The sequence below is a fragment of the Phocoena sinus genome, chromosome 4 (assembly GCF_008692025.1).
Source record: "Phocoena sinus isolate mPhoSin1 chromosome 4, mPhoSin1.pri, whole genome shotgun sequence".
NCBI classification, from domain to species: domain Eukaryota; kingdom Metazoa; phylum Chordata; class Mammalia; order Artiodactyla; family Phocoenidae; genus Phocoena; species Phocoena sinus.
In genome coordinates this window covers 103,217,389-103,231,481 of record NC_045766.1, presented here as the reverse complement: position 1 = coordinate 103,231,481, position 14,093 = coordinate 103,217,389, and the positions used below count along the sequence as shown (strand labels likewise).

The following is a 14,093-nucleotide window of genomic DNA, read 5'->3' as shown; positions in this document are numbered from 1 at the left end:
GTTAAATTATAGATGTTAACTGAATAAATTCTTTGGTTGCATGTTTTCTTTCTACAATCACTTGATTGTTTCCTGTAAAACCCTGCTGACTTTTCATGGAATGTGTTGGAAAATTTTTCTCACAATTTTCCTTCTGTGTCTTTCTGGTAGTCACTTCCTTTATTATAAGCTTAATTGCTATGGATTTTGCAATAAGGACATGCTCATTTTTTGTTGTTCAAAACTTGTTTTACTTGGGTTGATTTTTTTTTCTTATCTGATTTCAGGATCCACCGTTTCACAAGAAAGCTAGTGGTAAATTACCTAAAGCACTTCCCAACCTATGGCTGTACGTTTAAAAACAATATGAATGAAGAGAACACAAACATTTTATTATGTGTAATTGCCTATGCACTGGATGCTTTATATTGAGCACAAATGTTAATGGAATATTCATTCCACATGTACCTATTTGCAAATTCTATACATTGTTTAGAACCCAGCGTCTGGTCTTAGAGGCTTCTTATTTCAGGTTCCCTTTTCAGAGGATTAAACCAAGCCAATAGAGCCCCAAATCAGTTTGACAGCCAGTTATTTCTAAGGTTAACAAAGAGTAAAAGTACCATACTTTAGCCATTCAGGAAAGCAAGATGTGTACACAGATCCGTAAACGCATATATGAAAACCAACTGTGAGCCCCCCTAGAATGTAACAGGGGTAGGAAAACTCAGTCGCGTTTGGAGAATGGACTGCCAGATTTCGCAACCTCAAGTTTGCTTTGCCTCTAGCATTTTTCCCTCATTTTTTTCTTCTAGCTAGGTACATTTTGAAGTAAATTTAACTTGAAAAGCATGTTTCTAAAGCTAAACCACAGACTGTGCAATGTGAATAATAATGATCTTTGGCTTATTGTTTTTCAATTCTAGAAGAAATCTGACAGACCAGGCCAGTTATCCTGTCTGTATAATAATTTATACAGGTTTTTTTTTCAACAAACAATTCTGAAAATTAGATAAAATATATGGAGCACAGTAAAAAAGAAAAAGTTCAAAATCATTCAAAGCCATGCAATTAATTTAACCACCTCTCAATTCTGGTAAATAATGCATACTTTTTACGTCAGGTTATTCTTTTTTTTTTTTGTATAACTTTATTGAGGTATATATTACATTTCATGAAATCTACCCACTTCAAATATACAATTCAATAATCTTCAGTAATTTTACTGACTGATGCAACTGTCACCATAAATAAGTTTTAGAATATTTTTATGCCCTCCAAAAAGTAATGATGATGAACTCATCACTGCATTTTTAACTCAGTTTTTAAGTATAATTCTAATTTGAGTCTTAACGTTGAATTTATTTTTTCATAAATAAAACTCAACACAAAGTGATTTAAGTTCAGTTCACAAGCTTGGGAATGAATGTTTAGAATTTTTCCACACCTCAGTTAAAATGAAATGTCTCTCCTCTAAAATCTGAAGTTTATGCAGCATTGTCTGAGAACTGTTCTATGTAGACTAAAGACAATTTTTTGTCAGCTATTGGGAATTAGAAATGCAGGAACCCAAATATAAACATTGAAATGAAAGCCAAACTCAAAAGAAACAAGTATTACTATACTTGTATCTGCATAACTTCCTTTTTGCTTTTTTTATGCAATCCAAAAATGGAACAACTTAAGGCTATTTTTTCTAATGTGCTAAAGTTTTTATGGGGCATGTAAAAATTAATCTGCTCCAGCTCTCAAAATTCTAAGGTCAATTATGTGAAGTTTGCATAATTGCAAAACTATGTATTGATGCATTTTCCTTATTTGGATGGACTTGAGAATTAGCATTACTCCCAAATTCATGGCTAGCTAAAAAGGTATTTGACAAAAATTCTTTAGATAAATTAATCCTGTGCCTGGAACTAAAGAGGTCAGGCCACAGGCATCATGGAAATTAAACAGCAATTAATTTAACAGAAATTAAACTGCAATTAAATTGCAGTCTGCCTCTGCAATTTCCTCTTTGTTTTCTGCTTACAGTTTTAAAAATCTCTGTTTGTGGAGAATGAAATATTATTTAGGGCAACTAAATGTTTGTATTTCTTAATCAAGTGACAGGGGACAAAGAATGAGGGAATTTGCTTGGGAAGTGTCTTAGTAAGTGTAAGTGTGGGCAATGCAAATTTTACAGCCAAAAGAGAAATTTTGCAGGCATAATTGCTTTTGGAGACTCTGTAAGTCTCTGTTGATGTGCATTTTGTTTATATAAATATGCAAAACACTCAAATTGGAATATTCCCCACCTGCATCTTACAGACAGCTAGACTACAAAAATTAATAAACACAGCCTCTTTTTAGTAATTAATTAGTTAAATTTTAATTGATCAGGGGTTTGGGATGATGCAGAAGTGAATATTAGGATTCATGTAATAGTTAAGTGTATTTAGCCTTTTCCTATTACTTAAAATTTTTTCAGGTGACTCCTTTAGAATTAACAAATAAAGACTATTATGTTAAGAGTATATCTATATTATAAATAAGTTCCTAGCATAAAAGCAACATGGAAGTAGGGCTACTCAGAAAGATGATTTTATTGTCATCAAAACATTTTACATTCTATATAATGACCCATCAAAAATGTTCTCTTTTCTGGAATACTCCCTTTTCCCATTTTTTTCAAGCCAATGAGAATTTCTGTATGTAAGTAAATTGGATAGCTCTGAGTTAATTTGAAAATCTGATTTCCAAATGTTTGACCAGACTTTGCAGATTTCCTGTTATGGGAGGTTTGGGCTTTTACTTCCCTAAAGGAAGGGATCAACCTACATGATTTCTAAAAAGGACCTCCCTCCCTGCTTCAGTTAGTCTCTGTTGCAATCAAGGTAGAATTGCTAGGCATACACAAGCCATATAGGCCAGGCCTATACAAGCCATATGCTAAGCAGAATTTCTCAACATTTTTTTCTGCTTCCACACACAGGATCAATACTATTTAGATGCAACATATACTTCTATGGTGTACATTTATGGGGGGGAAATGCGTTATAAAAATTCATGATTCATACAACAGTGAAGAGGAAAGTAATGGTTGCTGACTCATGGATATGATACTTATAAGGACAATTGTCATTCCTTCAGGAATAAATCAATTTCTCACTCAACCAAGAACATATATGAGAGTGAAGTTATTGTAGGACTGGACTTGATTTTATACAAAGGCCTGCATGCATAAATCTGTGTGTGTGTGTGTGTACGTGTTTCAAATTTCAGTACCTCAGTTAAAGTTAGCTATTTATTACCTGTGACACAAACCCCAACTAATCCTACTACAAGAGTGTTTATATGTGGTGCCTTAAAGAATTCTGGACTGACACACTGTGATATCATTTTCTCTGTCTTCTTTTCTTACTTATAAAAATGAAAGGATCCAGCAAATAATGAACAAAATTATTACCTTGGGCCTCAACGAAACCAACTAGGAGTAGGTCCAGATAAGGATGTCAGCTTAGGATTTAGTGTCTAGTATCTAACTAACAACGAAGTTTGACTAAAATCATGGATTTAATGAGCAGAGATACTGGTGTCCAACAGGTAGAAAGCCTGTAATTGCAGAAGTACCTCTCCCTTAAATAGCATAATCGGTTAAAAATGTGTTTTATCAAAGCTCCTACGGGTAGATTTTAAACCTGAGTGTTGGTTAAACATCAAAGACAGTGCATCATAGCAGTTTCTGGGTTTGAATAAAGTAAGAAAAAAATAATTACTGCAAGACTGTGTGCATACCAGGTATTTCCTTAGATACCTCATTAGCTGTCTGTCAAGAAGAGGTCTTTCATTTGTTTGAAAAAACATCTAGATGCTATTCCACTACAGTGATTATTTTAAAATGTAATTTTTATTGTTATTCAGGTATAGTAAGGCCAGCAGATTAAGGAAATAATTGCTATTGAAAAGGTAGTTTGTTATTTACAGTCCCCAAGAGGAAGGGGCATGTCATACCTTGGAGGACCACACAGAGAAACACCAGGGTCAGTCAGGAGGTAGAGGGAGCAAGGAAAAAGCATGGGCAAGAGCTTTTACTGTGGTTTTGTAAGAAAGGCAAGGCAAGGGGAGATAAGGTAAGTGCACTTATGATTGGCTAGTTTGAATAATTTCAGCAGTAGACTGTGAGGTATAAGGACTTTCTCTAGTTGTCTGGTACCTGGTTTTAGGATGATTGGGGCAGAGGAATATTTCCTGGTAGAGCATAAGAACCAGATGGAGAAGGCAATGTGTTGATTAGTTTGCAGTATGAGATGCACACTCTTGGGCCAGTTTTTGCCATTTCTAGGAATTGGCTAACTCTGGGAGAGGCAGCCTATCCCTGGTCAGCAAGGCTCCAGATGCCAGAGCATAAAGAATACAGAAAATAGGGCTTCCCTGGTGGCGCAGTGGTTGAAAGTCCGCCTGCCGATGCAGGGGACACGGGTTCACGCCCCGGTCCGGGAAGATCCCACATGCCGTGGAGCGGCTGGGCCGGTGAGCCATGGCCGCTGAGCCTGCGCGTCCGGAGCCTGTGCTCCGCAGCGTAAGAGGCCACAACAGTGAGAGGCCCGCGTACTGCAAAAAAAAAAAACAGAAAAAAAAAAAACAGAAAATAGGAAAATATAGTTAATAGTGTGACATATCAATATTAAGACCTAATTATGCAAATCATATATTTTACTTCTTTTTAAATTGAGGTAACATTTATATATAGTGAATTGTCTTAACTGTAAGGAAAATTAAATGACTTTTAATAAACATATCTACACCTGTGAAAATACAGAGTATTTCTATCAGTGCCCCCTTTCCTTTTATAGTTATAATTTGTGAATAAAAGTTTAATTTACTTAAGACCAGTATATATTTTGTCTGTTTTCTAAATATAACATACATAATATATTGTAAATTTGTCCTCCTTTCTGTTCTGCTTGAACACATGAACCAAACAACCCAAGACCCAAGAGGGTAGCCTTTCAGACTAGTTTTCTTGCCGTTATCTGTAAAGCGGAAGCTGGGTCAACGGCAGTCCTCTTTTGCTCCAAAGGTGCGTTAAAGTTGTATAAAGTTGTAAGTTGTATAAAGTTGTAAAGTCCACTGCTGCACATAATTAGAAGGCAGCAGGCTGCTTGTCAGAAGCTCCACCATAGTCCAGATTTAGTCCCTTCTGTCCTGTGCTGGAACGTGGCCACTCTACTCCTGAAGGACTCTTGAGTCAGAACAGACATACTACCTCAGCAATCCGTTGAAACAAACAAACAAAACCTCACACTGTGGTTAGCCTAGTTCTTCTCTGAAGCTTTCTCTTCATTCATCTGGTCTTGATCTTGTACCATCACCCTTTTCCCCACCACATCCCTATTATCTGTATTCAACAGCTGCTCCTCTCACTCTTTGGAGACATCTATACTAAAATAATTTTGCCTGTACTAAATGTTGTATATCATTTGATTTTGCCCAAGATTTCATATTTAGTATTTAAAGTTGGATTATTAACTTCGGTTTTGAAGTTTCTACTCTATTGTCTTTATTTCGTGGAAGCTGCTGAATTAAGACAACAAGCTTACAATCCTACATTGGTTAGGAACTTGGGATATTAAAATCCTATCAAAGCAGATTTTCTAAATAGAATAACTAGGAAGCTTATCCAAGAAGAACTTTGAAAAATTCAGGATTAAGACATATTGCTATTCCCAAAGCCAAGTTGTATCTTCTGGAAATTTTAAGATATTTAGAAATCTTATGAAGTGAGGAATTTCTCAGGCAACTTTCGGCTCTCTGGGAGGGAAGATTCTATCCTTTCCATGTATATTATCTCTGGAATGCATTTTTCTAAATTTAGACTCAGGCCTTAGAAGTGTGAAGTGTGGATTTTCAGAAATAATGTAAAGAATATTGCATAGTTTAAAATAATACATGCAGAGCTCAATGTCTACCTGTCTAGGAATTTTGAGAGTACTTTATGCTTCATGTGTAATCGATGAAGGAAAAGAATGCCCTAGATGTAAGTTAATTTTAGTTATCTCCTGTTAAAAGACAGCTAGACCCTCCAGCAGCATCACATTATCTGTGTAAATAGAGAACATTAGGCTAAACACCACACACACACACACACACACACACACATTTAGATGAATAACCACCTGCCATTTTCATTGCCTTGTACATGCATGAAGTTCTTGATTAGGGTTCACTGGACTCGGAGACTACAGGCATGTTGAGAGTACTCATGGCTCTTCAAAGGACTTAAAGAGAAGAATATTGTAGAATATCTCAGCAAATCCAAGGAACATTATTTTTTTTCTAAAATGTACTGATGCTATAAATGTATATAATGTCTCCAGGAATCTCAATATTTTATGACAGGTTTGCTGGTATGCTGCATTTTTCAAAGACAACTCGTTTTAAAAGAAATCTTTATTTGCTCTACTTTCTGTTATTTCCTACCTACAAGATTTTTTTATTTTAGACTTAACTCTTAGTGGATAATAAAACCCTTAAAAATAGCTATGTGTCACTATTAACCTCTTTCACAGTGAAGAATTATATCTAGAAACCTATGATTACCTCCCATAGATTTTCAAAGCCATATTACATATTGAGATTATAGAAAATATATATACTGGTCTCTGCCTCCTGGTCCTGGCACAGAGCTACTAAAACTCACAATTTCCTAAGTGATAAGAGTACAAGGAACATCTTTTGTCCTTTTGTCTTCTACCCCGGTTCCTAACACCACGCACCTGAAGCTCTTGTAATTTCTTGGGTGATAGGAGTGTCTTTTGTTCTAATGAGGTGACTCTGGGTGGGCTCCTGAATGTCTTCTGGAGGAGGACTGCTCACCAGAAAGACCAAGCCTTTATTAGAAGCCTGGAATTTTCAGCCCACCCCATTCCCTTGATAAGGGTGAAGGGCTGAAAATGGAGTTAATGACCTATCATGCCTACATGATGAAGCTTCCATAAAAAATCCAATCGTATGGGGTTAGGAGATCTTCCAGGTCAGTGAACATACCCCAACTCCACAGAGACAGAAGCTCCTGAACTTAGGAGCCTCGTAGAACTTGCCCTATGTCTCTACATCTGGCTGTTCTTCTGTATCCTTTATCATATTCTTTAATAAACTGGTAAATGTGTTTCCCTGAGTTCTGTGGCCATTCTAGCAAATTAATTGAGCCAGAGCAGAGGGTCATGGGAACCTCCAATTTGTAGCCAAGTAACACAGAAATTGTGGGTAACCTGGGAAGCTTCTCATTGTGATCAGCATCTGAGGTGAGGGGCAGTGTTGTGAGATTCAGCCTTTAACGTGTGGAATATGACACTACTTGCAAGTAAATAGTGTCCAAATTCAGTTAAATTGTAGGAAACCAAATCAGAATTGATTAGTGTGGGGAAACCTACACATTTGCTGACCAGAAGTGTCAGAAGTGTGATAAGTATTGTAGTAGTGTGAGAGTAAAGGAGAGGAAGAACTAGATTTTTTTAAAACAACGTATTGAAGATTGATCCGATTGTAAGAGGATACTGAATGATATTAAAAGAAGGAGAACTTAATGGTAAACATCAATTGAAAAATTAAAAACAGCATCTTTTTTTATGAATTCATACAATAAACATCTATGAAATGAACCCTTTTATTACTACTGTTTTCTTTCTCTTTTATTGCTCCATGCTGAGATGGGAATGAGATTATACATTTTAACTGCATTCTCCACTCTTTAAAACTACTCTGAGGTATTCAAATTTTAATAATGAAAATTTTAAAGATTTTAGAAATTTAGAACTAAAAAGCCTAAAATTTTGACCAGAATTTTCCCCTATGGAGAGATGTTGCTCAAAATTTACTTTAAATGTATACATTTTAGAATGTTTTTCTCCCAGCACTATTGATTCAGTTTAGAAAATTATTTTTCTCTTTACTATACAAAATAAATGATATAATTTTATAGAAAAAGGTATCTGTTTAACATCTTATTGTTTTCATATTTGTTTGAATTTTATTATTTTAATAATAAATCAGGAGTTAAATAGGATTATCTTTCAAAGGAACTAGTCACGAAATATATTGTACATTTTTTTGCAAAGCTAACCAAACTGAATAAATAGATTTATGTACAATTGGTGTGATGTTAGGCACTAAAGACTCTGAGGAACTTACAGTCTAATGGGAAGACACACTAGTAAGCAAATGGTATAATTGCAACACAATGAGATGGGCTAAATAATAAAAGAATGAACAGCTATACTATATATCAGAACAGAGGAAGGAGCTGATTAACTATTGCCTAAGGGACACAAAATAAGCTGTATATAAGCGATGCCTTTCTAAGGATAATGAGTAGAAGAGATTTTTCCAGTGGAAAAGGGAAGAGATTGAGTGTTCCAGACAGGGAGTATATTACAAGTACAATTGTAGGCAGTGGCCTAAGGAATTGTATTTAAAATTTTAGTTTGAAAGGTGAGCAATAAATGATAAATCTGGTATGTATGTTACAGTCTAATGAGGAATCTTAAATAATAATGTAATGAATTTCAAATTACATATCCTATTGTAGTCCAGAATTTCCCAAATGTGTGATCTTAAGAGATTTCTGACATCAAATTCTTCAAAATATAGATTGCTAGACCTTTTCTTTGAAACTTATTTTTTAGTTAACAAGTTTAGGAAAACTGGTTTGAAATTATGAGGTTTTGAAGGAGAAGACGGTTAATGTTTTATTTGCTTTATAAAATGATAAATAATCAAAAATGTGTGGAAAATTGAGGGAAGTTCTGGAAAGATTGAGATGAGAAGCACAGAATCCAATGCACATGAAAGATGGCAATGGTTTGAACTGAAGCAGAGCTGAAAAAACTATAACTGGGTAGAAAGAAAATTCATTGACTTTCAGATGCTGAAGTTGATTGGCATACAGTGTTATTGGTGAGGGAGAATATATAAAGAAGTATAACTCTGAAATTCAAACTGGTGGGCTGTAAAAATGGTGAGTCCTGGGATCAAAACAGGAAATTCCAGAGAACAAGTTGGGGAAATCAGGATAGGGGTGGTAAGATGGAGAACATTAAGCTATGAATGATTATGCTCATTCAAACTCAAGAGTGATTCTGGACTCTATAGAAATGTCCACTTCTGAAAAAAACTAAGGAAATGTTCTTAAGTGGGCATTGTAATGAATGGTACAAAATAATAAGAGAGGTATGCTTTTAAAGGCATGCCTGATTCAAAGGAAAAATCTTTCAACCATTTACTCGATGATATTTTCCCATGGAGATAATTTTTAAAAGCTTTGGCTCCCTTAGAAAAAGACATACTGAGCCTTTTTTCCTTATTACTTTAACTTGTCCAATCTCTAAACCACAGAGATACCTTAGAGGTTCATTAGAAATTCCCAAACCCAGAAAGAGAAAAGTCCCAATAAAAACAAACGAACCAAACCAGATCCTTAGAGTTGAATTTTGAAGTTTTGACTTCCTGATTTTAAGGATGGGTCATATTTTAGTTACAGAATAAGGGTAAATGTCTCTTAAAAACACCATAGTTAAAATAATAAATCCTTTCCACGTCTGACAGTAGATTTGGATGCACAAGTATTGTGTGATTCAAATACAAATTGTGAGCTACACAAACCCCATCTCTAACCAGATCTCTTTACATAGAAACCTTTCTTAGCCTAACATCTTTGCTTGCCCATTGTAATTTGCTTTTCTATTATTACATTAGATGCGATCAATGGCTCAGGCTAGGCGGACATTGAGAGAAAATCTTACTCTTCCTCTGTAAATAAATAACTGGGGTTCAATTATGAATTATTAAGGGTTATACTTCTCTGTCTATCTTCTGGACTAGTCATGCATGTCTCTGATTCATGAAACTGCCATTACAGTGGCCTGGAAATAGGGAAGAAAATACTCAGGGAATAATTCAACCCTTGGTTCCCAGAAAGGTATGTCTCCTTAGAACAGCAGTTGAAAAGCATTTTGATACCATCTTTCACAAAACACATATTACTAGATAACATGGGGTGAAGTATCTGTCGAGTCCTATGTAGTGACCTAAGAAAAATTTTAAAGAATGAATTGAGAGAGCCATGAGCAAGTTCACTGTGACACCGCAAGTTAAGGAATTTGTCAGTATTCAGTGTTCCGAATTTTTCAGTGGTGTGGAGAAGGTTCAGAAAAACTTCATGGAGGGTGATTAACGGGCTTCTTCTTCCCTCCCAACCTTCACTGTTTTTCTCTTGTATTTGTATTCTTTTAAGAAATATTTTAGTTGAAAATAAAAATTTCACTTTACAAGTATATCATATCTCCTTTCTTTATTTTCCAAAGAGCACGTATATCCAATTATACTCAGAATAGCAAAAGCTAAGGATCAAATATTTGCTCCCTCTCAAATACCAACACAACAAAAATGTATGTTACACACCCAGACATTACTTTAGAGTTATTAACTTACTAAAAATCATTATCTTCCTACTGTTTTAATTTTTCTTCTTTTTTTTTCTTCCCCTACAAAACTATTCATTCACTAAACTGTGTAAATTCCTGGACCCGTTTCATAGCAACCTACTTAGTCAACAACTTCTTCCTGTTAATAAGAGAATCATTGTAATAATATATCATTTGAGGTATATAAAAGTCACCAGCCTAAATCTCTTAATCCTGGGCTGTTGAAGTGTTCATCAGTAATTGCTATTTTAGCTTATACACCAGCATTTCACCAGGGAAAACCTATGCTTCCTCTGCTTCAGTAACTTTTCACTCTCCTTCCAAGCATTTCTCTAATTTTAGGATTTTTTTTTTTCATTCTGTACAACTATTACCCACCACTCCTTCAAATCACAAATTTAAAAAAACAGAGAAATGAGAATAAAATAAATCAAATGTAAGCTATACATTGCATCATTGATATAAATTGTATCACATTCTTTTATACAGAAAAATAAGAATTTCTACGAATTTTGAAAATTACTTTGAACACATCACTCTTAGATACCTAAAAATGAACCAAAAAAAAAAAAATCACTGTTTCTCATCAATGTTATAAATTGTATTACAACACATGAGCAAGTATGGATAAATTATACTTCAAGACATGAATTAAGAAGTGTTCTAGAAAACATTTTAGAAAGCGTGGATACTTTGGAGTGCCCATGGAATTTTTCTCTTGCTACATGTGTTTTCTTATGTCTTAAAATTATTTATTAGGGGAGAGAAAAACAATTTCTGTTAATTATTTATTAATATTAAAATATTGATGATCATTACCTAAATGTAACAGGATTTCAGCTGGTGCACTGGGTTGAAACTGCTGAAATGCAGCCAGTACAAGGGGTGTGTATTAAAAGAGCCGAACAAATGACTTAACAGGGGCCTAAAAGCAGCAATCCGAAAAGGTTCATTTAACTTAGAGGTGGCATAAACGTCGAGCAATTGCCTCTACTTAAGTAAGTGTGGAACTACAAAAGGCTATTTATTACAGTCCAACAGGGCACTGCAGCTTGCTCAAAGACCTTTGAAGAATTTCAACAGTTATAAAGTCTTGCCCAGTGCAGAAACAATAAAATTTAAGCAGATCCCCAAAAGAGCCTGGAAAGCTTTCATTAAAAAGTTAATACAATCTTCTTCACAACTGTTCTTGGAAATGAATTATTTTCTCTCTCCTCTTTTCTGAGGAGAGACACTATACCTGTTCATTTTCAAACCTTCTTTGAGAATGTATTTTAACTGTTAAGAAAAAGAAACCAGGCTCACGGTGGTATGAAACGAAGTAGGGAGGGTCTCCATGGGTTTACTAGGAAAGTGTTCCAACATTCAGTTTCTTTGAAATGCTCTGTAAGCACACATTAGAAGTTATTCTATTAATGCACTTACTTCAGGAGGAAAGTTGGTGGAATTTCTCCATTATTTTTGTACAAAAAGCAAAATTTGGTTCCAAGGACATTGGGGCTGAAATTATTCTATTAACGATTAAATAATAAATTGATTTTTCTAAGTATTAGAGTAAGTAAAAAGAAATTAATTCTTAAAAATTTAATTACCTGTTATTTATTTCTAACTCAGTGACATGTTTATAAACTTCATAAATGTTTATAAAATTTCAACTAAATATAACCAAAATAACTTATCCTTTGCTTAGAATCAATTTCAGAGCAGCAAACTGCCTCGGGGTGAGAGCTGGGGGTGTTGTGAAGCCAGTTTGAGAAAGAAAACAATAATATTGAATAGACAAAAAGTGAACATCAAAGGTAAATGACATCAAGTTACATGAAAGAATGTTAATTGTTAATGGGAGCAAGATGTGAATAAGAAAATGATTTTACTTTTCTATCAGAAAAGCAACACCTACATTTTTCTTTGGAAAAAGATTAAGTAATCATCCCCTGGCCATTAAAGTTATGAGGCTTTAATTACAAAAGTTCATAAGAAGATCTTACAAATAATAGAAATAGGTGGGTGGAAAATGTACTGCAATAGATCTTTTGTTTAGGTTTACACTTTCTAAAAAAGTGTCACAAGGCAAGTTTAATGAAAGCTCTATTTTTAAGTGAAGAATAAAAATGAAAGGCATTTATAGACAGGAACAATTTAGGTGAGAGGTTGGATGCAAAAGTCGTCAAGTAATAATCATAGATACATCAAATCAACATATAGGGAACTTTATTGCTAGCTGTTGTAGGGAATACAACTATACTGGGTTCTAATAGTCCTTGATTTGAGAAAAATCTATAAAAAAATATGTCCTTTAGCAATGAAAACAATTCAGCAGTTGATGTGCCTGAGAATTCTACATTTTTGTTTGTTTCATGTTTGTGATTTATTTTGCTGCATTGCATTATGGCAGAATGCCACCGAACCCCACAGTGAGGTATTTTGGTTGGCCATTGTAGCAAGATTGAGATTTGAAACCAAGGGTAGGACTTCCCTGGTGACACAGTTGTTAAGAATCTGCCTGCCAATGCAGGGGACACGGGTTCAATCCCTGGTCCAGGAAGATCCCACATGCTGTGGAGCAACTAAGCCCGTGCACCATAGCTACAGAGCGTGTACTCTACAGCCCGCGAGCCACAGCTACTGAGCCCACATGCCACTACTACTGAAGCCCGTGCACCTAGAGCCTGTGCTCTGCAACAAGAGAAGCCACTGCAATGAGAAGCCCACACACCACAATGAAGAGTAGCCCCCGCTCACCACAACTAGGGAAAGCCCATGCGCAGCAACAAAGACCCAATACAGCCAAAAATAAATAAATAAATTTATTTAAAAAAAAAAATAGAGGGGCTTCCCTGGTGGCGCAGTGGTTGAGAGTCTGCCTGCCGATGCAGGGGACACAGGTTCGTGCCCCGGTCCGGGAAGATCCCACATGCCGCGGAGCAGCGGGGCCCACGAGCCATGGCCGCTGAGCCTGCGCGTCCGGAGCCTGGGCTCCGCAACGGGAGAGGCCGCAGCAGTGAGAGGCCCGCGTACCGCAAAAAAAAAAAAAAAAAAAAAAAAAAAAAATAGAAACCAAAGGTACTTTGATGGATAGTATGCATTTTTCTTTTTAATGGAAGGATTTGAAGTATATCTCTTAAAACATATTTAATCTTCCATTAAAAAAAATGGTGACCCTATGATATCTGATCCAAACAGATAGTTTTTTATTCATATTCTATACTTTTGATAATGCATAGAAAAACATAACAAATATAGAGTCATCACCCAATAAGATGCCTCAAAATGTATCTATAGAGTTGTGACACAAAGAGTACTCATTTCCTCAGTACTTCTTACTAAATATATATATTTTTAAGAAATGAAAATGTAAGAGCAGAGATTGTTTCTTCCTGATAAATATTTTTATTCATGAGAGATTTTTGTCAGAAGTCAAGATCTATTGTACTATGTCCTAAATCCTACCTATTTTACAATACACTGAATATTATTATTACCTATGGATACCATGGGACTCCTTGTGCATAATGGATTCCAGTCTTCTTACAGAGTTGCATATGAAAATGTTACCAATGAACTGAAGAATCTGGCAATAACTTTGCAACGTTATAACAAATAGGTAGTCCTGATGTTTTGTTCTTTTTTTAATATATCAAATATACTTCA

The 14,093-nt window shown here is 35.2% G+C and overlaps 1 protein-coding gene across 2 annotated transcripts in view; it reads left to right on the top strand.

The window, feature by feature from the left end:
• Window positions 1-14,093, top strand: part of EPHA3 (EPH receptor A3) — a 364,896-nt gene that overhangs the window by 267,316 nt on the left and 83,487 nt on the right. The window lies entirely within an intron of this gene.